The sequence below is a fragment of the Bombus vosnesenskii genome, unplaced genomic scaffold (assembly GCF_011952255.1).
Source record: "Bombus vosnesenskii isolate JDL3184/JDL3185 unplaced genomic scaffold, Bvos_JDL3184-5_v1.1 scf7180000016261, whole genome shotgun sequence".
NCBI lineage: Eukaryota > Metazoa > Arthropoda > Insecta > Hymenoptera > Apidae > Bombus > Bombus vosnesenskii.
Genome location: NW_022884330.1, coordinates 1,529,000 through 1,555,543, shown reverse-complemented (window position 1 = coordinate 1,555,543; position 26,544 = coordinate 1,529,000). Strand labels below are relative to the sequence as shown.

General features: G+C 41.9%; 1 protein-coding gene across 5 annotated transcripts in view; it reads right to left on the bottom strand.

Annotated features, from left to right (window-relative positions):
* Positions 1–26,544, bottom strand: part of LOC117241793 (ankyrin repeat domain-containing protein 50) — a 216,515-nt gene that overhangs the window by 102,938 nt on the left and 87,033 nt on the right. For all 5 annotated transcript variants that reach the window (XM_033507911.1, XM_033507916.1, XM_033507914.1 and 2 more), the window contains exon 3: positions 1,100–1,178. The gene's annotated coding sequence lies outside the window, so the exon portion shown is untranslated. The remainder of the gene's footprint in view (positions 1–1,099; positions 1,179–26,544) is intronic.

The window sequence follows — 26,544 nt, the reverse complement described above, 5'->3', positions numbered from 1 at the left end:
TAGGATTTTCCTGTTTTTCTGTTTCGCTCATAGAGCGGAAGACAGAAGGCAGACACGGCGGAAGCTTCCTTTCGTTCGCCAGTAAAAATCTCGAGCTGTATACGGAATTTAGAGGTTTCGGTCAGTTGCGGATTAGATCCTCCCTTTTTCCTCTTTCTACGTCACACGCTTTCTACGCCTCAATGCCAACGCGTATTTTCTTGTCTTACGTTCGTGTATCACTTCGACAACGTGTTGCTAAATTGACTCGTATATTTTAGTAAGGCGCGTATTTCAACGATCCACGCGTTGTTAGCAGAAACACGTGGCTCTTTATTTGCGTTGTATAGCGCATTTAAACACTCTGCTCACGTCGCCTTACGTAACTCTAAAAATCAATTGCGCGATCCCGTGTGAACTGGTCTGTTCCCTTCTCGATTCGCCGAGTGTAATTTTATTTTACGTTCTGTTGTGCTACGTTACTCTGCGCTCGCTGTAACTAAGAGTCACATATCGATAAATAAACGACGATAATAATAATAAAATGGAACGAAATGGCCGTGTATTTACGAGCGAAAGTGTAGTACACGTGTAAGTAGCTTTATCTATGAACGTCAGAGGATTTTCCCGTAATAGCGTCGACGCATCCCATCGGTCGGTTTCCCACGTTTTCACCGAGATCCCATAACACGGATGTAATTCCCCGGCTTTTCTCGGCTTCTTGCCGTGGCGAGCAACCAGCATTTTACACCGTTCACGGAACAGAAACCGAAATTTCATCTACCGAGGAAATTCCATCCGAGAGAATATGCAAATACTCCGTGTTCCTCGGTCTTATGGGATTTCGTTCGATTTCTTTTACCTTAATAAGCCTCCATCATTTCTTCCGCTCGATTTCTTTTACCTCGCTAATTTCGTTCGCGTAACCTTTCCACTCTGTTTCTTTTATTTTTCCTAATTCCGCTTACCAATTTCCGCATTCGATCTCTTCCTCTAACTTAGGTACGTTCCACGATTATCGTCGGTATCATCGGTAAAAGACGCGTTACGCAGCGTGGACGAGGGTTTAACATTAGCATAAATAAATAAATAAATAAGCCGAAATTACTCGATAGCTTACCCGTGCTTTACGAATGCGAGTAGAGCTTTTCAGAAATATCGGCGATCTTCTTCCACTGTCACGCGCGCCAGTTTCATTTCTGAAACAGAAATAAATCGATCGATTAATCCTATCGATTACTAGCATAATCGTGGATTTTCATTATTGCTCGTATCTTTCTAATGGCAAGAGGGTAACGCGAAGAGAAATTTTTCCACGCGGGGTTGAAACGTATCGATTAGATAATTGCGAATTTCGTTGTCGAGGAACAACGGGTCGCATGGATTATTATAATTGTAGATTTTGTTTGTTCTAGCAATTTTCTTAGCTCACCGACCAACTCTGAATAGCAGCTTTTATCGTTTAGATTTGAATAGGCTGATAGGTGGCCTTTTTAGAATTTTCTTGCACGTGCCCCGAGCGACGAAAAAATTAGTCTCGTTTGCTCGCGAAATTACTAGCACGATAATTCGCCCCGCACAGGCAAACAGTTATTTTGACTGAAAAATCAGCGGGAAAACTCGAGAAGAGCCGGCCAACAAAGGCAGCGGATAATACGAGCGGAAGAAATGGTACGCATTTTGTTCCGGAGAAGACTTGTTATTAACTTCGCTTCGTTTGTTGCTGCTTTAGAACAGAAGACGCGAGATAGGAGGACGGTAAATGGATCGAAATGTCGTCGGTGAAACGGAAAACTCGCAGAAGGTGTAATTTTTCTCGCCCATTCATTTCATATTCGAAATTGTGCTCGTTGCGAATTTTCGTTCAATCTAAATCCGATATCTAAAATTCGAACTGAAGTTCAAATTGAAATTCAACTTCGGATTCAGATTCGGATCTTCGAACTGAAATTCAAATTGTCGAGTTGAAAATTAGATTGGAAATTCGAATTGCAAAGCACAGATCTATGCGTCGAAGTGGAAATTCAAGTTTCAAATTCGCGTGCAAATTTTCAAGATCGCGTTAAGAATGTGCGAACTTGAATCCCAGTTTTAAATTCACCTTCAAACTTTCCACGTCGCATCCGAATTGCCAAATGCCACGTGTACGTAGACCGACGAACTTCGAATTCAAATCGAAGTATCCAAATAGAATTTCGAGTCTTCGGATTTGTATTTTAATCTACGAACTCGAAATACGCAAACTCGAACGCAAAACGGTTTCTGGGGGGAAAATCTCCCAGGGTTACCGCTTCGAGTACGCGTTGCAATTAAACTGATGTTTTTTATCTTTTTTTTTTTTTTCGTAGCCACGACACACAGATCAGAATAGAATATATTTTTACCGATCGTTTTGTCGGGCGGGCGCGATCGTGGTCGCACGTGTGCGTTCTGCGTTGCAAGCTGCACTTGTTTTGCTTGACGCAATGCGGCTACAGTCGTGGTACAGTTGGGAACGTGTAAACCACGGCAGAGGATTCTCGTTTTATCGTTCTGCCCGCTAGTCGAGGTACGTTCAACCATCGAAAATGATATAGCCTTTGTTTGGTGGAACGATCATCGGTTCTGCCAACGCACCGAACCAACCAAACACGGTCCAACGCACGTTGACTCTTTTTGCTGCGAAATTTTAACACGCCGCCGATCGTCACGCGCACATTTCATGGAAATAACAGCATTTAATAAATTGGTCGCCTTAACTCTGGAAATGTTCTATTCTCGCGAAGAGAATTTCGCTTGGCGATCTTTATTTCTCCACGTTTTACATCCGTTGAAGCGAAAGTTTAATCAGCAACGATACGTTCAGGTTTACGTTCGATTTTACAAAAATTTCGCCGATACGCTGCACCTTCGGACGTTACACGGGCAAGCTGAGGTTATTTTAAGGAACACGGAGGCTCGTTTCGCGCGTTGGTTGTCAGAAAAGACGGGAATATCGTCGTTTCGAAGCCCTTCGCGAGATTATTCCGTTTATTATCGTTTCGAATTCGAACAAAATTTACGGAAAATCACGAGATCGCGATAAAACACGCTACGACACGTTCGATCCGTTGTCCATTTGCGGCTCGAACGTCGTCCTATGGCGCGATCCAGATCATCACGAGCTTCTGACTCGCGGAACCGATAATTCCAGCTCATCCAACGTTACGTTCTCTCGTCAATTCGACACGTCGTTAAATAATTGGACGAGAAGATCCGCTTGATCGGACAAATGAGCCGGAACACGGCTTAATTCGGCGATGATTAACGCGAAAAGAGACGAGAACACGGAAAGACAAAACCACGGGACAAAAGTAGAAACAGGCATGAGATTTTAGAGGGTGGAACAGCGATGAAACGCGACTTATTCACGCGTTTCTGGCTTCGCATAAAGGTGCCTCGTTTCGGAAAATATTACGCCCGTTTCCGGTGTCCGTCAGCGGTTACCAGCTTTGAGTTAAAACGTAATTTCACACCCCCATCCCTCTCTCTCTCTCTCTCTCTCTCTTTCTCTGGTCTGAACGACGACTGAAACGAAAGAATAGCGGAAAGCAGAGAGAAAGAGAGAGAGAGAAGGCCGAGGCTGTGTAGCGCAAGGGCCGGAAAATCCTAGTGGAAATGAAAAGCCTGGTAAAACGGAACATTATACATACAAATGGCGTCGTTAATAGATGTACACGCAGCGGAAACGTCACGGACGCCGCGGTTGTCCAAATGTTTTCCGTGTTTCCGCGCGGAACGCCGCTCTTAATAGCCACCGGGATACTTTTACTTAGCGCGCAACGAATCTCTGGCAAAATGTTTCTTCGTTAATCTCGCTCCTTTCTTTTATTACGGACTTTATTAGGAGGTTTCACGGCGAAATTCGCGTAATGGCCGGGTTACGAACTGGCAGCACGTTGCCAGTGATAGCGGCGCGGTGATATCTAGCGTCCTTTATATCCCGCTTTAGTGTCTCGCTCCACAGATACCTCTTTTATCTTTTTAACGCCACGGATATGATTTTTACGTGGGTGCTTTTGAATCTCTCGAGACATTCGCGCGGTTATACCTTCACATGGACTTAAATTGCTCGCAGCTTCCAGTCGCGATCGCCTCTTTCCTCCAACTTCTTTATTTCTCTATCGAAGTTGCTAGGAGCAGGGAAATCCTGCGATCGTAAAATATATAGCCGCGGAAAATATGCAGTTACAAAGCTACAGTACCTAAAACATGGCCCAACAACGGTGCATCCAACTCGATCCAAAGATTCCTCGAAGCGTAGAACACAGTCATAGAAAAGATCGGTCTGCTCCGGAAATGTTTCGGCTAAGTTCTACCATTCGATTAATTGGGACACTGGAGCCGTAGTTAGGTTTGACGTAACGAAATTATAACCATAGCGTACGTGATTCATTGTAAAAGTTCTTGCGTAAAGTTCAGCGTAAAAATAAACAAGCTGTAGCAACTGAGTAGCAAACGATATCTGACCACTGATGATCTTGAATAGGAAAGAAAGATCGCTGACATTGATGCGATCGTTCAAAAACATCGTATCAGACGTGTTATTGCTCATCATATGTAAAATATTCCTCGATTCGAGCGATCGAGAATCTTCGAGTTTTATTCGAAAGACCCTCCGGCTTCGAGACTGGTCTCCGATCCTACAGTTTAACCATTCTATTCGTTTTATTTTTACCAAACAGAGCGGACAATCATAAATACGTTAAGCTAGACTCTAGAAGTTTTTTTTTCTTCAGAAAAAACCCAACACCGTACCATACATCTTATTCACTGTCAACCTGGAACTGCGTCGCTATCCAATAACAATCCCGCCTATTCGTCATCGTACGATCAATCTTACCGAAGATACATCCTCCAAATTACCACTTTGCTTCCTTAACGAATCGACTTAGGCAGGAAACGGGCCAATTTTTCGAGCGAAAGTACGCTGGAACAAGAAGCGAGCAGTGGAAAAGCGTGCGGAGAAAGGAGCGAGGGTCGTTGACGACGCAAACGCTCTGAAAAACACTTAACGGCCTTTTTCAGCTCTCTTCTCTGCTGTTGCCGACAACTTAACACTTACAGGACCAGTACCAGGGTACTTTAATTTATTCGGGCGTTCAAAAAATGATTTGTCGCTCGATGGTTGAGCATTTGCTCCTGTACGTTCCCCTTTAACCGGCTGATTTCTTTCGTCTTGCTTCTAACAGGATTTTGTGGCGGACAAACGGGCAGGAGCAGAAGCGCGAGACAATGCCGAGGAACTCGCGTGTTTCGATCTGTTTGGACGTGAAACAAATTATTTAGTTCGTTCTTCTTTCTTTCTTTTTTCATTCGTTGGTTTTCTGCTTGTTGTCCTTGCTGAGCTTTCGTAACACGAACAGCGGGCAGTAGAAACAGAAGTCAAGCGAAGATAAACGCAATTATTGGGAAATGAAGCGGGAGCGAGAAAGAAAAAAAAAAGAAATAAATAGATAACGAGTGGCGGAATTAGCCGCAAATTTTCGCAAAATCAGCTAATTTTCCCTTCAAAGTGTTCCAAAAAAGTGAAAAATTGAAATTTCGAAAAACCCTCCCAGCGTTACCTGAAGAAAACTATTACCTAACGAATGAACTTTGATTTTTTGATTTCACATGATCCAGCACCAAGTTATCAGGGGCACCGCAATTTTACCTTTTTTCCGAGACACGTCCGAATAATTGCTGCCATTGCCGTATTTTTTTAATATTTCTCCGTGAAAATTTTATACAATATTCTTCGAATGTCATACTTTAATGTACTATTGGTTTTAATAAAGAGGTTTTAACTGTGTCGTCAGAAATAATTCACAAAAACATGCCTTATTTTGTACGAATTAACCTTAGCCACCCTTAAAATCGGAGGGACTCGTTAAATAATTTTCTTTCTTCTGAAAGCAACGATTCTTCTAACAAAAATAAATAATGACAAAATTACGTAATCGTTAGGAAGTACGTACAAAGCTGTGTAAAAATTGTTTCAACTAAATACATGGTGTTTTAAAAAGATACGCGTATGCTCGGAATTTAATTTTATAATTTCTGCCCAACCATTGTATCTCATTTTCTTCTATTGGATTCACCAGGCACTTACGAAACGCCGCTCCCGCCAAGATCTTTGCCTCGTTGAAACGGTTTCTGGACGCGGGAGTGCGATCAGCTGTGCACCAATAACGTACTTACGGACCACCCGTAGACTCGTCCAACGGACTTTTTTGCTCCACGCTTTTTAGTCTTTTCAAGTTTTACGCGTCTCGGATTTTTTAATTCTTTAGTCTTAGTCCAATCTAACCCACCTAATGACAGAATCCGCGATCATTTAGTTGCCAACCGAATATTTACATCGCGAAAATATCTAATTCCTAACAAGCAGCGGTTAGCCTAAAAAAGATTCATAAAAATCGTTCGTACTCGTCGTTGTTACGCGAGAATCTGTCTTTAAGAGCGCAGAAACCTGCAGAAATCAGACTAGAACAGAGATAAATCTCCATTGAGCGGAGCCAGTTGGGCTTTGCGAGGCTTTGGTCGACACGTTTGCAGACTCCGCAAGGCCAACACGGCTTTCTTCTTGTTTCGTCTTTCGAGGCAAGGCATCGCCATTGGTTTCTTGCGTGGCTGTAAAACACCGAAGTACAACAGGGTACACGGTGATCCTGGCGCCGCGACGCCCCATAATCCCGACGACGTTGCCCCGAAACTTTTTCTCTCGCTACTTTCTTAACGAGGAAACATGGCTGAGAAATGTTTGTTGGCTCGCGTATCAACGTCATCGCGTTAATTAATTGCCTGATCTTCGTCGGGAGGAAATAAACAGGAAAATCGAATAACACGTTTCACTGTTGCTTTTGCGTTTGGATTATTTTCGCTTGGTTGAGTTTCGTTGCAAATTGTACGATTTATCTTACAATCTGGATATCTGGTTGATAAGTGCGGAAAAGTGAGCTCGTTAACTGGATCATCCCTTAACTAACCAGCTGACTGTTATCGACGAGTAACTTTTCGCTAATAAAATTAATCATCGCTTACTCTTTGCCACACATTTTAGTTGACACGCTTTTCGAAGAGGTCGCAACTGATTCAAAAGTTTCATCGTCACGGAATTTAATGCGGAAATTACTTTCGAAGAGATCGATAGAGGCAAATCGATTTCTATCGCTCTAATCCGTGAAAATTTCCATACGATGTGATTTGTTCTTCAACGTAAAAGCACATCGAGTCCGTGCATAAAGTGACTACGTATTATGCTCGTTACTTCATCTTCATTGACCGACAGATTAAAACGAGATAAACGACTGGATGGAAATGATGAAATAATCCTGAAGCTCGAAGCTATGTCCAATCCTAATCGAGTTAACAGAATATTTATGTACGACCGATGCGCTGTGATTGGACGAGTTTTTGGAAATGTTGGCGCTGCTACGGTATGGGAGACCTTGTTCGGCGGGTAAACTATTGGTAAACTATCGGCTCGTAGGCATTGAGTTTTACGATCGCGGCTGTTGGTTTGGCATAGTTGGAAAGGCTGATTTACACAGTGGCTGGTATACAGCGGCACGAGTTTTAGGCTGCAGCTTGGTCGCAAGGCGTTAACACCGGTATATGTACTCGAATGTCAGCGATATAACTTTCTCTTTCTTTCGACAAATACAATTGCAATGTTCGAACTTGCTCTTCTCGTTCCTGCAAATTGTTCGCTTTGGTTATTAAACGTTTTATCGTCGACTACGCTAGTCGACACAACAGCCTACTTTCCTATTGCGATTATTTATATGGACATTTAACCTTTAGCAATAAATATAAATGACGTTAACAATTACCATTATTATTTCCATAGTATCGTATCACCTCTATTTATTCATCGTCCATCAACGAACTTCCAACTCGACCAACACAGTTAGCCGAGAACTACCTTAACCTCAATTTCCAAAGGACGAAAAACTCTTCTCGACAACCGGTGATCAATCATCCATCTGGTATTTTCCTTTAACGCGTCCAACGTACAATTACGCAGAAAGCTTAGCTCCCTAGTAATAAACCATACTTAGTATTACCTAAGCTCAGCAATCTTTCGGATCTCGACGATAAGCCAGATTTACGAGTGTCACGCCATCGTATCGAAAGATGGCGCCTTTTGGTCTGGCTCGTTCGACCATCTTCTTTGTTCTGCCAGCAGCCGAGGAATAAATTCCCGATCCCAACCGGCGGGTAACAGTCGTCGTCGTCGTCGTCGTCGTCGTCGTCGGTGTAGATGGGGGAAAACGAGTGTGTTTCGCGTCGTTTCGCCGGGAAATGGAGAGGAAGCGGGCGAGATGTCGTTTTCGCGTGTGGCTAAGAAAAATACAGGATAGGAAGATAACGGCGGGACGCAGTGTTGCCAACGTCCTGGGATCAGGGGATTTCCCCCACGGTAAATTAAGACCTCCAGCCGACGGTGTACGATCGAACCATTGAACAAACATCTCGACGAGCCGATTCTGCTTTCTCTGTTTCTCTGTATTCTTCCTCGGTATACGCGTACTCGTCGACCCTCGGATCTGATTTCGTTCTTTATGCCACGATATCGGCGGTCTCCTTTGTCGTAGGGTGGATAAGTTTACTTTCCGAATTCACTGGCGTTTCCGTGTTATATGACACGGCGGTTTCGCGAAGGTATTTCAACAGTTGTAAGAAATTTTTATACGTACAGGGTGTCTCGTTCTAATCGATCCATGCAGATATCTCGTAGTTCAAGTAGTATACGTTGTTGGAAAGAGCGCGTGGAACGGAACTTGCTTCTATAAAACGTAGTAATAGTTGTAGCTATAAAACGCAGAAAGTCGGACGAATCACGCGACAGATTCAAAATTCCCGGGCAATTGGAGGAAGCACTCGGTTCGAGTAGCAAGCTGAGAAAACCTTCTGCAACTTATCTAATCGATGGACACGTGGGACGATATCTAGATATAAGCAAAACCGTGGCTAACGATCGCGTCGTTAACTGGACGTGCAACGTAACGGAAGAAGAGCAAGAAGAAAACCTAATTTGGTTTTATCCTAATAAGCGGTAATAGGCGATAAAGTTGCAAATACAACCAAGAATTCTTCAAAAAACGACTCTTCTTTGGTTTATTATCGATACACATTTTATTTGTATATTTATTTTACGTTCTTCTTTACGTTTGTAACTGAGATCGCGTAAAATTTTCCGAGGCCACGAAATACGGTCGCGAATGGAGAAAGTTTAGGAAGCGCCGATCTACGGCTAACCTAATAACGAAATAAAATTCCGATGCATTTCCATAAAAGCTTCGCGAGGCTCGTTCGGCTATTATTTTTAGATATCCATCGTTAAAAGTAAATTGTGTCGAAGGCTTTTCATCGCGCTACGATCGATACATTTTCATCGTTCGCCACGGAAACGCGAATCGTTCTCCTTCCTTGTCTCTTTCTCGTTTTTCTTTCTCTTTTTTCCCCTAATTGAATTCCAGGTTAAGTTAATTACCATCTAAGGTAACGCGAAATTCGAGGCCGCGAACGCTCTCCAATAAATATCATCGTTCCCGAGAGATCTCGACAGTTGCTCCACGTTCGACTTCCTAATGCGAGTCCTCGTTTCTTCTTTTTTTTTTTTTTTTTGTATCCAACCGACTCGCGAACTCGTTTTTATCCGGGCCGAGCGGAAGATCTCGTTTCCTAGAGAAATTTCTTTCCGCGCATGTCGCGTTAGACCGCGAAGAAAAGAAAACCATGTTGAAAACTGAATCAATCGAAGCTTCTACGCCGACCATTCGATCGTTTCATTCGGATCTTGGAAATGGGACTTCGGACGAGGCGAAGTTTGGCAAATCTGGTCATTTTTAACGATCTACGAAACGAAGTTTTAGTGGACTAAATTTGTTCGTTGCACCGTACAACTTGATAAGGATCACGCACAGGGAAAATTGTTCTTTCATTTTGTTCATCGTTTTGTTTAGAAGCAGGTTTCGCTTGCGTGGGTAGCTCGCGTTCGAAAATATGTCAGAGAATATTTTTTCTACGCTGGAGAAAAATTTCTGACGAAATCTCACGGAATATTTAAATATCCGTCTTACAGTCTCTTTAGACGTTCGTGAGAATTTCGACAGGAAATACCAGCCACAAAATTAATCGAGTCTCTCTATCGATGAATCTTCGATGGATGACACAGGGAAAACATCTTTTCAAAATCCGATAAATTTAACGTTTCGTCCAGTTCCGAAAATATTTAAGTAAACTGAATAAAATATTTCCACAAATTTTCTGCTGGGTAAACGCTTGCTAAAACTTTGAAAAAAAAAAAAAAAGACAGCTAGAAAAATCGAGAATTGTCCAATTATCGATCGCCTTTCAATTTTCTTAACATCGTCGTAAATCAACGACCCTTCAACTACCCAAACATAACGAGCGATACGAGATAATAAAAGGAAATTCCGTCGATAATAATCTGATAACGTGGCGATTCTTTCTTCGTAGATCGTAGACGTATCAGACGTAAGGTGCGAGTCGGGAAAGCCGGAAATATACAGAGAAGGAGTCGTGGCGCGCGTGTTATTCGTTGCGTGGCGAACCGGAAACGCGAAACTGACACGGAAAAGTTATCGGTGGCCGGGAACGATGGCCCTTTTTCCTCCTCGTTCAAGTGTCAGCTGTCCCTCGTGAGCGAGAAATTACAGATTTTTCGAGAGCTGCCTTTCTCGCCTTCTTTCATGGGACGCGTTGCACGGACAGGTGTATGGAAGACGACGGAAAGCTTTCAGGAAAGGGAACAAAGAACACCTCGTAACCGTGTCAGCTTATTTATGTTGCTATGGTGTCGGCAGATGGAACTGTTCGTGATACGGATACGTTTTTCAAAGTTGTCGTGAAACGTTGCGGTACGTTGCAGACGGTAGAAAGACGTAGAGTAACGTCACAGGAAAATTAATCTTTCGCGTATTATACTCGTAAATATATATTATTATTTTATTTATTTAATTTTCCTAGTCCTCCGCTTTCGAGTTTGCACCAACTATCGCTTCTTCATTTTTAAGATCTTCTTAAAGTTTAGAATTCAGCTTCACTCGCAACGATCCGTAAAATAAGAAGCTTATTATTATTATTATTAACTTATTGCTATTATTTTATTCATTTATTTATCCTAGTCCTCCGCTTTCGAGTTTGCACCAACTATCGTTTCTTCATTTTTGAGATGTTCTTAAAGTTTAGAATTCAGCTTCACTCGCAACGACTCGTAAAATAAGAAGCTTATTATTATTGTTATTAGCTTATTGCTATTATTTTATTTATTTATTTATCCTAGTCCTCCGCTTTCGAGTTTGCACCAACTATCGCTTCTTCATTTTTAAGATCTTCTTAAAGTTTAGAATTCAGCTTCACTCGCAGCGGCCCGTAAAATAAGAAACTTATTATTATTATTAACTCATTACTATTATTTTATTTATTTATTTATCCTAGTCCTCCGCTTTCGAGTTTGCACCAACTATCGTTTCTTCATTTTTAAGATCTTCTTAAAGTTTAGAATTCAGCTTCACTCGCAGCGACCCGTGAAATAAGAAGCTTATTATTATTATTATTAACTTATTGCTATTATTTTATTTATTTATTTATCCTAGTCCTCCGCTTTCGAGTTTACACCAACTATCGTTTCTTCATTTTTAAGATCTCCTTAAAGTTTAGAATTCAGCTTCACTCGCAACGATCCGTAAAATATGAAACTTGAAACAATTAAAAGTATTCTTCGATCGAGTGAAATAATTTGGTGACAAGTTTACACGTACAATCAATGAATTTTCGATCGATTGTAGGTTGTAGGTGCACGATCCATGTTTGCTAAGATATCTGTTCAATATCTCTGGAATATCTAAAGATATTTCCACAGGGAGAAGATGTTTATTTTATATAAAATTCATCGAACAACGTTTGATTATCGATAAATTCCATTAGTCAAGATGTTGGAAATATTTTCAGGATATGTCGTGTTCTTGGAACGTACGAACAGTTTAACAGTTTAAGTATCGTAGGAAACTTATTGCTACGTATAAAGTAAAAAAAAAAAAAAAAAAGAAAAAAACGGAAAATTACATGAAAATCGTAAACGTTCTAATTCTCTTTGATCTGTATAGGGAAAGTATAAATTTTGTGCAGACTCGATGGAAACGGAGCAACGACATCGATTACGATACGCGTGTAATTCGATTATCAGACACGAAGGAGGGATCATCGAATCCATAAACGTTACAGATAAACGTCATCAATCAGAGACACGGTTCGAGCGTGAAACATTAATCTTCCGTCAATGTTATCGATGCGAATCGTCCGTCTACCAAGTTATAGGAGAATCGTGCAGTTGTTGTCGATAATTATCGATAATTGTTACTCGGTGATTAATAATAAACCAACCTTGGAACATTTATCTCTTCTTCGGAGTATTTGTCTTAACGATAAATATTATCTTAACGCAATACTAATCGATCCAGATACGTAGTATACCGGTTTATTCGGCAAACGAGCATCACGCGAAATTAATCTTACAACCGCGAAAACAACAAATTGCTTAAATAAATCAATCGAATGAAACTTCTTACTTATACGAGCGTCTCGACGATTAAGAAACAATGGCAGTTTTCGCAGACATAAATCTGCGTTGAAACGGCAGAATCCTTTTAACGAAAGTCCGGTTATTTGGCAGAGAAAAACGCGGCTCGATGCAATTGAGATTTCACTTTCAACGAGATGCGAAAACGCGACTGTGCACGACGTTGCTCGTAAAACCGACGAATACGAGCAGCTGACGACACGTTCTGCTCGTCGTTGCATAAATGGCCACGGAGACGCTTTCTAAAAGGTACACAACCGCCATTATTTAAACGCATCCGAGCGAATTGCATAATAATCGAGGCCTGGATAAATTCGTTTGTCCAGCGAGACGCGCCTTTACCTCGTTGAGAATGCGCCCAAAGGATTACGCAACGTCTCAAGGTGAGCCGTTTTATAAACCTGGTGGCGGCAAAATTGCGAGAATTTATGAAACAAAAGGAAAGCAAAAGGTTGACGAGTCTTTAATTAATATTTCCCGTTTCTTTACGATCGTCTCGCTTGCCAGCGACGTTCAACCGCTCGCAACCGCTTAATTGCAACCGAAAAAAAGCGTCGATTTAATATGCGCTGATTCGCGTCGGATTTTCAACGGGGGCGAACGAAAATCTTTCTCCGTGTTTTGCAACGGGATGTATGTTTTTTTAAACGCCGATTTTATGCTGCCGATTAATTTCGTTGCAACATTCGTTCAAGGATGTTGCGGATCCGTTAAGTGCCATCTTCGGGTAGAATTTCATACGCTTTTGGCTAATCGCAAGCTTGTGATCCGCACGTTTCCATATCTTTCTTTATTATTTGTGATTTAGTCGAGGTCGAAAGCTGGACGTGTCTTTTCGCAAATATCCGAAGATACCATAAGCGCCATTTTTAGATTGTATTTCATTGGCTCTGGCTAATTGCAAGGCTGTACTCTGAACCTTCCAATATCTTCGCTTATTATTTGTGGTTTATTCGAGGTCGAAAGCCGGACAGGTGCTTTTGTACATAATAATTTTTGTAATAATAATAATAATAATATCTTCAAATATTATCGTTACTGATACCAAACACCGCAGCTTCGTTGAAAATAACAAATATGCTGAAAATAGTTCGTTGAAGAGCGTCGTGCCATCGAAAAGGTTGAAAAAGGTAGCTTGATATTCGTAATAAAATAAACGTTCTAAAACTTCTCGCTAAATGCGAGCGTTGTGCTATTCTCGCGGAGAAAGTCGATGTTCACAACGAACACCAAGTGGCAAAGTTACGATAGAAATAAAAGATATGCCGAGAGATTTTAACGGAAGTGTATTATTCTATGCAAAAACGTCGAGAAAAATCCGTCGTTGTGCGGTGTCGATCGGGAGGCCCGCCGCTGCTATTAATCGCATTAAACAGCCTCTGTCGCTAGAATCGCCGGCCCAGCGGCGTGGCCGTTTAGTCGATTCACGCTTTCCTGTCCCGGTATCAATTAATTCACCCTCGTACGCGGATATATCCAGGTTGGATCGATTCGATTTCGAGGCAAGGAAACAGCTGTCGCAACGAGACGGAACGAGATTCGTTCCGCGTTCGACGTTGGACGCCGCGCGCGACACAGTTGGCTGGGGGTCGTTCAACCGCGCTGTCGAACCAGTGAAAAAAAACGGAAAAAAGCGGGGAAAAAGGAGAGAATGAAAGAAAAAAGAATGACACGACAGAGATATAGAGAGAGAGAGGGAGAAGAAAAGGAGAAAAATAGGAAAAAATCGAGGCGACGCGAAAGAGGTGGGGAAGAAAAGGGTGGAAAAAGAGGAAGCAGAGAGGGAGAAAGAGGGAGAGGAAAAAAATCGAAGGGGAATTCAATCGATATCGGATTACAGATTGAGCTCGACGGGCCCGAAAGTTAGGGGCGTGTGGCGGCCAATCCTTTCCCGGCTCTGCCAATCCGCTTAACTTCGCAGATTCAACTGCGAAACTTATCGGATCGCTGGAGCAACGGCCGATACGAAATCGGCCCATATATCTGTGGTATCGATAATGTATTCGCCGGTGAGATGCGCGATTCCGATCGTCCGTGTCGTCCCTTTCTCCATTCGCAGACTCATTTTTCCATCGATCGATGCCACGAGGATACAGCAGGTGCTTCTTCGGAGATTGTCCTTTTTTCATTGGCTATCGTTTTTCGAGGTTTCAAGTTTCGACGGCGGAGGTTGTTCACGAGGAAAGTTCACGATGGAAATTGGAAATTTGGCTCGTCCCGATCATCGATGATTCGTTCGAGATTAATTCCATGTAATTCCATGTAGAAATTTCGTGTAATTCTATGGAGCTTCTCGCGGTTTCGTGTAAACACGGTAGCCGCAAGAAGTTGATCAGCAGTTGAAATGCTGAATGTTGAAATGTTGAAATGTTGAAGTGGAATGTTGAAATGTTGAAGTGGAATGTTGAAATGTTGAAGTGAAATGTTGAAATGTTGAAGTGAGATGTTGAAATGTTGAAATGAAGTGTTGAAATGAAATGTTGAAATGTTGAAATGTTGAAATGAAACGGATATTTTTTGCCTGAACGATAAATAAAAAAAAAGAGAAAGAGGAAAGAAGCACGAATACGTAGTTCGACGTGAACTTTTCTTCCCATACGTCGGATCGTCGTTCCACGTAAAACAATATTGCCATAACATGGTCGAAAAGTGATCAATTTAAAAGATATTTCAATATCGTAGAATATCGTACGAGAAACGAGTAAAGACCTAGCTCTGTGCTTTTATATTCGTGTTTTCTTCGTCTTAAGTACGACGAATTCTACGAAATTCTCTGCCACAATGTCCTTTAAACCAATCAGTCTTCGTTGCCCTAATACCCTTTTTAATATCCGGAGCAAACCTAAATGACCATGTTGTCGCATCGAATATCAAACTCTATCGAACGTCTATCAAACGTCAACGTTCCATCCGCAGCAACCTAATGTAGATATTTATACAACTATCAATCCCATTCAATTGCTCTAACTGCTCCGGTTGATCATCTCCATTAGCTCTTTAACCTGATCATTTGCCATCTCGATCGAAGACTTCAACGTTCCTGCGTCCATTCAATCACGAGATTTTTAATTACCAGCCACGAGACCGTTTCTCTGAAACGCGACACGAGCGTAAATCGAATACGAAAGGCAACGATTTCCGTCCACGCGGCAAACGTCGTTCTTTTTCGCCATGGACAGGTTCATTACGCGTTGCAACGCGACTAACAGGATTTTCGTCATCCCCCGTAACGAGCTCTCTCTCTCTCTCTCTCTCTGTCTCTCTGTGTCTCTCCCTCTTTTGCCCTCTCCGGAGGCGTAATTCAAAAGTTGATTCGAGCAGCGTCAATTTATTGCCTGTGAGGGCAGTCGTCGAGACGTTTTCCCTCGTGGGAATCGGCGTCCTTCTGGCCGAACAACTGTCCAAGCAGATAAAGTCGCTGGCAAATTGCATTAACGCGTTCATCGCCACGTGAATTTTATTCAGGTGACGTGCAAAGGTTTCCGGCCGGATACATTTTTCACTTTATATTTCAACGGCGGTATTTCACAGAATTTCAACTAATACTATTACGATTTCTACGTGACTGTGTTTGTATACCGTACAATTTTCTCTTGTCATATACGCGATATTATTTAAAATTCTTTTAGATATCGCCTTTCCAATAAAAAGTTAGAAGTTCATTCCGATCGGAGATTCGTTTCGCCCGCCACTGCTTCAACCAATTCGCTCTGCGATAGATCGAAATACAGTGTACCGTAACGTTGGATCGAATTTTAGTCATTTCAAAGTATTTAGCAACGTCATCGATGACCGTCAACGTGGCAGTCAACGCGTTAAACGGAGACAGCGCACGCTCGACAGACGAAAGGCGGAGCGGAGGAAAAAGGAATTTCGCAAGGAAACACGAGTTCGAGGACGTCGTCTGGTTAAATAAAAGAGGATCCTTATGGTTGGTCTTAGCGAACGCTGCCTGCGTCCCTCAGGAACGTCTTTCGCCACGTTCCGGACCTTCCATTCATTTTCTCCTTTTTTTCTTCCTCGTCATTTTATGTCGATCGCAATTAAGCAGCTTTAAACGTCGCCTTATCGCTCGAGTATGTTCGACATTTGATCAACGCTGATCGTATTTTGCGGAGAATTTTGAGTAGTCGAAATTGGCCCCGTTTTCTTTAAGCTCCTTTTTCTTTAAATAAAACAGAATTTCTGCAACAGAGAACTACAACATTGTCAATTTTCTTTTATTCCTACACGACTTACGCGTAACGAATTAATGTCCGAAATATTTTCCCGCATTTCCTACGACTTTCTCTCGCGTTTCGGATTTCGCCGCGAAAAATGACACTGCAACGTTTTCGCGTTTCTGCAACGTTTCGAAAGCGACTAGAGAGCGCAGCGTCGACCCGAATAAGCGACAATCTGTCGATGTCGAATCCGAAGAAGAACTTTCCAGTCCAAGTTAACCAGTTAGCTGTTTCGACCTCTTTGAAGGCTTTGAAAACGTGTGGTAAAAAGTACGCGATGACAAGTATACTCGTCGAACACACAGAGTATGCGTGGCTGTTATACTATTAGAATTCAGTTGCAACGAAAAGACTGTTTCGCTCTTTAATTTTATTAAATGGCACAGGGCTCGTTGTACAGAAAATATTTTCCATAGATGAACGCGTAGAGCTCATGCGGTAGATTCGATCGTATAATTCTTAAAATATGCTAATTCGTCCTGGCATTGTCTGTAAAAAATGATCGATCCATTTATTGGGTTGCCAACCGAATAAATTAAATTAAATTTAGTTGTCATCGAGAAACCGTTAGGTTCGCGGGTGTTTTAACTTTTAGTCTGGAAAATCTGACGTAAGAAATACGAGGAAACACGTAGTTACTAATTTCGTACTTTGTGTATTTGTTTTCGGGATATCGGTATAGGTATGCCAATACGAGATATATACAGGATGTCTCACCCTCAAACATCTGCCTTATTTACGATTGTATGAAAAAGTTTCTCGGGATGAAGTTGAAAGAAAAAGGAATGCTCTTCTTCAGTTGGTTCTTTTTTTTTTTTTTTTTTTTTTTAAAAGATTTCGAGATCATCGGTATTTTTCAAAATAGAACTCTACAGACCTTTTTACATCGGTGCGAGTGGCTTCTCGTTTTCAATGCAAAAGCGTTAAGGTACTCTTGTCGGAAAATATATAATTTAAAAGATATTTCGACTTTAATCTCATGGAACGTGGTGCACGAAAGTCAAGGGGAACATGATCAGAAGTATATCGCTTCGCGTGTATCTTTCCTCGTATTTCGTACGTCGAGTTTTACAAAATTAATGTTGAAATATCCTTCAAACTGAACATTTTCACACACCAGTATACTTCGTGTCTTTGTGCCGAGAATGAACAGAAAATGCGTCAATTGATAGATAGAAAAATATAGAAATCGACAAACAAAATTCCTTAAACTTTGAAGTCTCCTAAAAAATAAACTCGAGAGAAAATTCTTCCCACCGTTACGATTACAGCTACATTCTTCGAGTAGTTCAACTTTGTTCCGAAAAGCTTTTTCCTGCAGTCGCGAAGAAAGCAGATACGTAGGAGACGTCGTTCAGCTGAAACACTCTGATTTTGTATCAGATTTTGCGCGAGACGGCGAGCAAATGTCGCGATGTTTCTTAGTTAAACGTTTAGTCGACACATCCTCGTGCAGGTGTCACTTAAAAAGTGTTAGCAAATAAATTCTCTCTTTTTCTATTTTCATCTTCGATTTTTTCTTTTTATTCTACGTGACACAGGAAACAACAACAAAGAAAAAGAAAAGAAGAAAAAAGGAACAAACGTGGCAAGTTGAACGCGTATTCGACGTATTCTCCAAACGCGTCGATCTTTTTGGATCAGACGCGACAGTCAGAGGCTGGTTGTAACTGGAAAAGGTCGGTGCAACCCTTTAGTTCCGAAATGCGAATCTACACGGCCGTCTTCTCGCACCTGGCAACGTAGAAACGATAAGAGCGTTAAAACGTCACGAGTTTTTGTCCGAGAGATCCGGCTAATCCAAACGTTTCTCGTGAAAACGTCGCTTTCATTAGCCAAGCAAGAGGTTACGCGACGCTCCCGCCATCGACTGTCGCGGAATAGGAGAACAAAGCGGTTGCCAAGTAATGGAAAGTGGCTGCGAGACTTTCTTTTGTTGAATTTCACGCTTTAGAATCATGTCAAATATTCTCTTCTCTCGGTTCTTTCCGCGTTTATTCAACGCTAGACCTACTCTACCAGCTGTTTCTTCGCACTTTCCTTCCTACAAAATGCAATTTCATTTTCCGCTTTCCCGCGGCGATCTTTCCCACGAGTTAGTTAAATTCAGATTTTTTTCTCCAATGGTACTCGAGCGGAAATAAACGTCTCGCCTATTGGTGAGTTTCGCAGCGAATATTGTAGTATGGTGGACAAACGGCCTAAGAAATATCGGGTGAACCATAAACAATGTTGCGAGAAAGCCTAAGTGCCGACAGGTCAAAAGGGTCTGGAAACTTGAATGGACCGAGCGGCTCGTCGATGTGTCGTTGGTCCTTCGGCCGAATAGTTTGGCAGAGAAAAGGTCCAGGTGACCATGACAGGTGAAGACCCCGTAAAAAGACGTTGACTGTTCTCAGATTGGAGAATCACTTAGTTATAGCTCGCAAAGGGTATAACCTAACAAACACGAAGATGGTACCCCGCTGGGGTACCATCCACATGTTATATTATTATACCACTAAGCTATAATATTTTACCAAATGTCCTACTGGACAAATTGTAAAATTTAAATAAATAAATAAAAAAAGAAAGAAACTTAGTTATAGCACATTACTGTATTTAATTCACGTTAAATAACCATCGTTTCCTGTTTAATCCATCGTACATAGATCTATCGATAAATACAAAAATCCTACAATACGTTAAAGGTTAACGACAGCTGAAAATCCGATGTTCGATATCGATGCAACGATAGCAGGGATGGTGTGAACCGTTACACGCGAATCACCAGCGAATCGATCACACGTCCGTTGCCAATCACGGCGATCTTTCACAGGGGTTCGTGATTTCTCGCCATCGCTTCTGATCGCTACAGAACGTAACTGTTCTTTGTTTATTTTTTTTCTTGCGCATCGCGTAACCTGTATATTTTATATCGACCATATCAAATGAATATTTAAAGGAATTCAAATGAATATTCAAATGAATATTTGAATGGATATTTTGGAAGAAAGATTTCAAAATCGTCACTTTACTCTTTAAAATACCGATGTGAGATAAAGGAAAGAAAATTGAGTCACCTCGTGCCTTCGTCTTGAAAAACCTTCCTCCAAAACCGATACGACTAATCACAATGATTTACAATGCAACATTAAGAATCCAATACTATCCTAAACTGTGGAAACTAGCACAGATCATAATGTTACCTAAAGCAGGCAAAGACCCACACCAAACAGCATCTTACAGACTGTATTTTCGACCAATCGCGAGGAGAGACGTCAACGGAAGTCGTAAATTCCCGTTACGATTATAATACCGACACCACGAGTTGATCGATCCCCTGATTTCCGTTGAGACAATAGGGTTGATTCAGTTTGTATAACACTGTGTTTCACAGAATTATAAATTATATATTTTTTTCACTTAAGTTACACCGTTGCTTATAATATATATCGTCGACAATGAGTTAGCGTATAGAGACGCGATACACTGGCACAATATGCGTTGAGGATAGAGCAAGGCTCTTAGAGTTTTGTTATAGTTGATTAACGCGTTACTGACATGTTGACTTTTCTAGCGGTGTAGAAGAAGTCGTTGAATTGACCCGCCTGATGTCGTAGGAGAAGTAAGGTACAGTGACGATGCTGTGTCGTAGGAAAGCTAGCGATGGGCGTGTCTAGCGCACGGGACCATCGGATTCGTTCGTGACATTTTTGGTCAGGAATGTGAGGGCAGTATACATTGCTTCTGATTGGATAAACGTAGGTTGGTGGACTAGGAAGGGTCTTAGCCGCCCTCGATAGAAAGTTGCTAGTGGGAAGCATCGTACGTGAGAAAAACTAACTTTCCCTTGTCAAGCCGTAGTAGACAATAGTCTATAGAAAAGAATTTGGAAAAAAGATATTTGTTGGGCCTGAAGGGCCTTAGCTAGCAAATTACTGGGATTTATGATGGGTCCTTGAGACTATTGAGGGTACGCAGAAGGATAAGCGGACATTTGGTTTCCGTCTGGCTGGTTCCGCGGTATAATCCAACTGAACGGCGCCGCATAGCGCAAACAAAGCAAGTCAGGTATCTAGGAATACATTTAGACACACACCTTACATAGAAGCATGGAATCAGTAATAAACAGAATACGTGAAAAAAAGAAGCAGATGTACTGGTTAACCAATAGAAAATCTAAATTAAGAAAATTATAAAGAATTAAATAGAAAGTCTAAATTAATGAATAAACTAAATATATACAAAACAATAATCAAACCAATCTGGACATAGGGAGTCCCGCTATGGACTCCCATAATGAGTCCCATAATCCAATGAGTCACATAAATCAAATAGAAACAGAGCAAGCAAAAATTTTAAGGACATTAGTTAACGCCCCATGGTACGTCAAAAATGAAGACTTACGAAAAGATTTAAAAATCCCAACAGTCAAAGAGGAAATCGCTAGATATGCAAAACAGTATAAAGAAAGACTCGTAACACACCCAAACCAGCTGGTTGCTGAAACGAATAAAACCATAATAGAAAGAAGACTGAAGAAGAAGCATCCCGCAGACCTCGCAATAGAAATAAAATAAACAACTTGGAAGATGGAACCCCGCTGGGGATAACCATCCACATGTTATATTTGTCAGGTTTGTCGGGTTGGCGCTGGTTCTTGGGGCGCGTTGCGTTTCTTCATTAGGACAAGCCATTGTAGTTGTTCAAAGAGGTTTCTATTTACAGTGATATGTACAAGTGTTGATTTAACAGGGTTTAACAATTAAACGCGATTATAAGACACTCTCAAAAACAATGTTCTTAGGTTCAAACGAATCCACGGTCAACGGGATAACTCTTTCTTCAGTTGGATATGTTTTGATACTGAAAATGACGTTAGCTGTGACGCACGGTATCTTTCAGACTGTCTGACTGACGTTGTGTGTAAACTCTCCAAGGTGATCACAAGAATAAAAGACTGACACGATCAATTGACTTATCAATTTCGTATTGATCGGGGTTATCAACAAAATTCCAGGCGCCGTTACTCGCGTAGAGCCGTCATTGCTCCTGCCTCGGAGCTTGTTTGTTAATACAGCGTGTGTCCCTCGATATTGGTACTTCTACTGTTAAGTAAAACGTTCATCACGTGACCGTGGCTGCGTTCGGTGACCAGTCGTGTCACCTCGACCCCAAGCCCACTGTTATAATACTATAATGAACAGCTATAACAAACAGTTTAGACCAAAGTTTTGGGAATCTTCCCAAAATTCCAAAAGAAAGGCCCGTTATCCCTACATCTCATACCACTAAGCTACAATATTTTACCAAATGTCATACTGTACAAATTGTAAAATTTAAATAAATAAAAAAAAAAAAGAGAAAACCTCGAGCTTTCGATATCGAGGAAAGAAGAATTTCCGCTATACGAAGAGAACGCAGCGTAATTGTAAATTAACGCGCGGATATTTTTACGCCAACTATATGGAGGCGTTCGAGATAAATCGGTCGAGATAAAAGAAAGGTCGTGTCTACCTTCGTTCACGACCGTGATCGTGATTTAACGATCACCGTGATAAATCTAAATTGTACGATATCACGAGGTACAACGATATGGCGATCGATAGACAAAATGGAAATTAGGAAACAAAGCTAAGCGGCTGTACGGACGATCGCAATTTCTCTTCCTATCTCGCGATGCAAAATCGCGAAAGGCTGTAAACACGTACGATATCCGCGTCTGTATCGGTTTCAAACTTTCAACGTTAACGACGCGCGTTTCGTACGCGCGAACGTAATCGAAATAAACTTGCAAAATCAAGTATCACGGAGAGCTAAAAGCGTGGCGCTTTATTCGCCGTTAAATAGCATTGGAATAGCGCGTCGAGGAATCTGCTTGCTCTCGGTAACTCAATTGTTCGCTTTTAATTTCAACACTCTGCTCACCGCCCACGCGCCGCTGCAACGAAACGAGTTACGACATCGGAGTCGCCGTAAATTCTTCGATCGCGAAATGAATCGAACGATACGTGCAGACTATTCGGTCGGAAAATGCTCTCTCTGCTCTACGGGCAACGTCTCGATCTTTTCCATCTTTCCTCGATGCTGCCCTCGAGGTTTATATAGGTACCTTCGGACAACCTCGAAGAGATACGACGTTAGATCTGTGTCTTAAGCGCATTTTTTTTTTTTTATTTTTCAATACAGGCTGAACGGTGAATTTGAATTTTTAAATAAGAAAAGACTGCAGTTTTCAGAGAGTGTCAAATCGGAAACGAGCAAGTCAAATGGAATCTTTGGATCGGACGATGCTGCAAGTTGGGGTAGGGAATTTGTAGTTTAAATTTGTTCGATTCAGTCAACGGCTGATTAAATTTTCGTTGTTTCCCTTGGATTTTTTCCCCGGTCGTATTTCGTACTTGCGCAATCAATTTTCAAGAATAATCGTTAAGTATATTGAAAGGAACGAATAAAAAAGGGAAGAAGGTTTTTCTTAATTCAATTAAGCAACGCTCGAATCTCATAACCATCGACTAAAAGGAGGAAGAACTCATCCCTTGCATAGTTTCGTATTTAACCGAACAACCCTTACAAATGTGTATCACACGCTGAAAACACTAGGAAAGCGGGCAAAGGGAACAGCAAACGAAGGAACCTATAAAACGAAACAACAAAAACCTCAAAGTAAACCTGACCAGAGGACCACGCCAAAGAGGTGTCAGAACTCACTTCCCCATAAAAAAAAGGGGTGAAAAAACGGAAAGGAAAAAAACCAAACATAGAGAACCGAAAGGACCACAGAGAGAACAGTACTTTAAAAATGATCACTGCGCGCTAAAAACATTAAAAAAGAACAAGCTAAAAGGATACTGAATCAGCGAACTTGTAAAACAACAGGAAACTCGAAGCAGAACTCACTGTCTCGTACTGAAAAAAAAAAAAAAAAAAAAAAAAGAAAGAAATGGAGGAGAGGAAAGTAAAAGAACTGCAAAAATCACAGAGAGAACAGTGCTTTTTTAAGAACAGTAGAAGAAACCTTACCAGGTCCGGTCAAACGGTTACAAAATTTAATTTAAAATTACACCTTCGCTCTTCATATAAATTCCCATATTATCTGATCAATCGATTTCTCAATTTTTGTTGATAGAAGAACCTGCGTAATGTTGTACGAGCGACGGAGACAACAACGAACGTACAACTTTCAATTAAATCTTGAAACCGATCGTTCGTCCTGGTAAGGCCAGTGTTAGATCAAAGAACCTATTAAAATGGTACAACAATGGGAAGTTGGAAGCGAACCAGGCCAACAGACTACGCGAAAGAGGCGTCGGAGACTCGCTGTCCCATAAAAGAAAAAGGAAAACGATAAAAAAAAGAAAAGAAAAGGAATGGAAAGAAAGCAAACGGAGACCTGCAGGAACCAACAGGGAGAATAGAAAACCGAAGCAGCAGAACGTGGTTCCCTTGCCTTGCCTTGCCTTCTCTTCCTTTCGAAAGGGAAGTAGTTCTCGAACTGCCGATGGGGGTGACATTTAACCATCCACGCACAACGTGACCATCGTTCGGCGTACGTGCAACGTCTAACGGGTCTTTCAGAAGTTCTGTAGGGTGCGCGCACCCTGCATTATCAAGGGGTTGGTTCTTTCAGTTCACCTCCCGCTTCTTCCGAATCTTCCCAGCAACCCTTCTCGTTTCGTTCCGCCCTCCCTTTCACCACCATCCCCTGCCTCTCCCTTCTATTGCCCCCCCTCCCGCTTTTTCGCCTTCCCGATATTCGTGCCTCGCCACGCTATTGCCGAGGCCTTCGCGTCGTTCTTGCCTTCGCTAAAAACTTTGATACCTTTTTAGCTGTGGATGGCCGGCTGGTATTGTTTCGTAGCCGGGGAAAGGGAGCGAATCGCCGGTTAAAGAGGGTCGAGATAAGCCGAAGGGGGTGGAAAACGAGCGCCGCGACGGCGCACCGCCACCGATAAGAGCAATCCTGAGGGCGCGTTCACACCGAACTTAGGCTTAGTCACGGAAAGGTAACGCGACGGGGGACCGGTAAATTTCGCCGCTACGATAGCGATCCGACCGCCGGATGGCAATAAGAATTCCGCCCGTTATCCGCCCGTCTATAGAGGGGATAGAGGATAGGGGGTGCGATGTGGTTAACAGGGGGTAAGTTACAAGCGGCCGTCTGCACATGGCTGGAATACCTTAGATCGGGGTGGAACGAACGCGAAAGAGCGATTCTCTTCGTTAGATTCTCGTACGTTCGGGTATCGTGGCGCGCCTCGTTCGGCTTTCGCAGCCTGGGCCCCACCATATTTTTCCAGTTTTATTGTCCTATAATTGTACAGCAGATAATAGGCGATAGGCGAGCTAAGGATCGTAACGCGCGGTCCGAAAGATGTTCGAACGCTCGGTTGCTTTCCGCAGCGGAGGATTTCCAACGATTTCGTTCTTTCGTAATTTTCATGGTCACTTTGCGGCGACGCACCCGAACCGGCTGGCAGCGGAAGCGATCAACACATCAAGCATAGAAAGAAGACTAAAGAGGAAACACCCAACGGATCTCACGAAGGATATAACCTAATAAACACGAAGATGATACCCCGCTGGGGGTAGCCAGCCACATGATAATCAAACAGTCAAAAAATTCTACCAAATGTCCAAATCGGACAAATTGTGAATGTAAACAACTAAATAAAAAAAAAAAAAACTTTGCGGCGGAATATGGTGACAAGGTGAGATTGGCTTTAGCGAACCAAGTCTAAGGAGGAAATTTGTTCCCCGCGTTAAATGTTGTCACGAGTACTTCGCCGTACTTTGAATATTTCATTTATTTCTCCATATGTGCGTTTCCCGTCTTTAAATTTCTCACGAACACACGCATGGTCGGTCTGGTAACAATATCGGTGTTCATTTTAGTCGGATATTTCTTCAGCGAATGTTTTCCGCATCGAGCACGAAAAGAGTATGAAATGTCCTGGAAATATTACTTTAAATTCATCGAGAAGACGATAGAAGTTGTAACAGGTACGGAGGAAATTTTGCTGGACGTTCTTCTTACTCGGATATTTTGTGTGATGTAAAACTCGATCTAATATCTCGTTCTTGTTTTAAGAAAGTGGATAAAAAAATTAGACTATGGCCAGGGTAATTTCAATGAGACGGCTCAGGGGGATGCATGCACCATAGAAGACAAAGAACCGACGATAGGAGGAACGATAGAACGAGCGAACGCCTACTCGATAAACATCGATACCTCGCAGGAGACAAATATGCTTCCCTATCTTCCCTCCGATCGTCGCGAATCGCAATTCTCGAGACGTCGGGGACTCTTAGATTATTCGCAAGCTCGGCCACCCCTGCTCGTGATAGAAATTTCCCGAAAAAAAATGTACGAATGGCAATAGACGAAAGAATAAAAAATAAATATACGACGAAGTGTGTTTAGCGTAATAAAAGATTGGGGGAAAAAGACGCGTAGATATTCAGTAGAAACGGAACAACAAGGATAGAAGTGGACGAATACGAAGAATTATACGTTTCGATGATAAATCTCGAGATCTTTCGGAGAAGTTTTACGAGGACAATGGAGAGCGATTACTCGGTCGATCATCCTCGATAAGTTCAGAAACGTATAAATTCCGAGAGATCGATCGAAGAAATTCGGGGATGAAACTTTCCAACTGATGCGAATTTTCTCCGACGATATAAATTAGAACTTTCTTCGGGCTCTGATAACATCCAAAATTCCATTCCTTTCTTATAATCTCGATT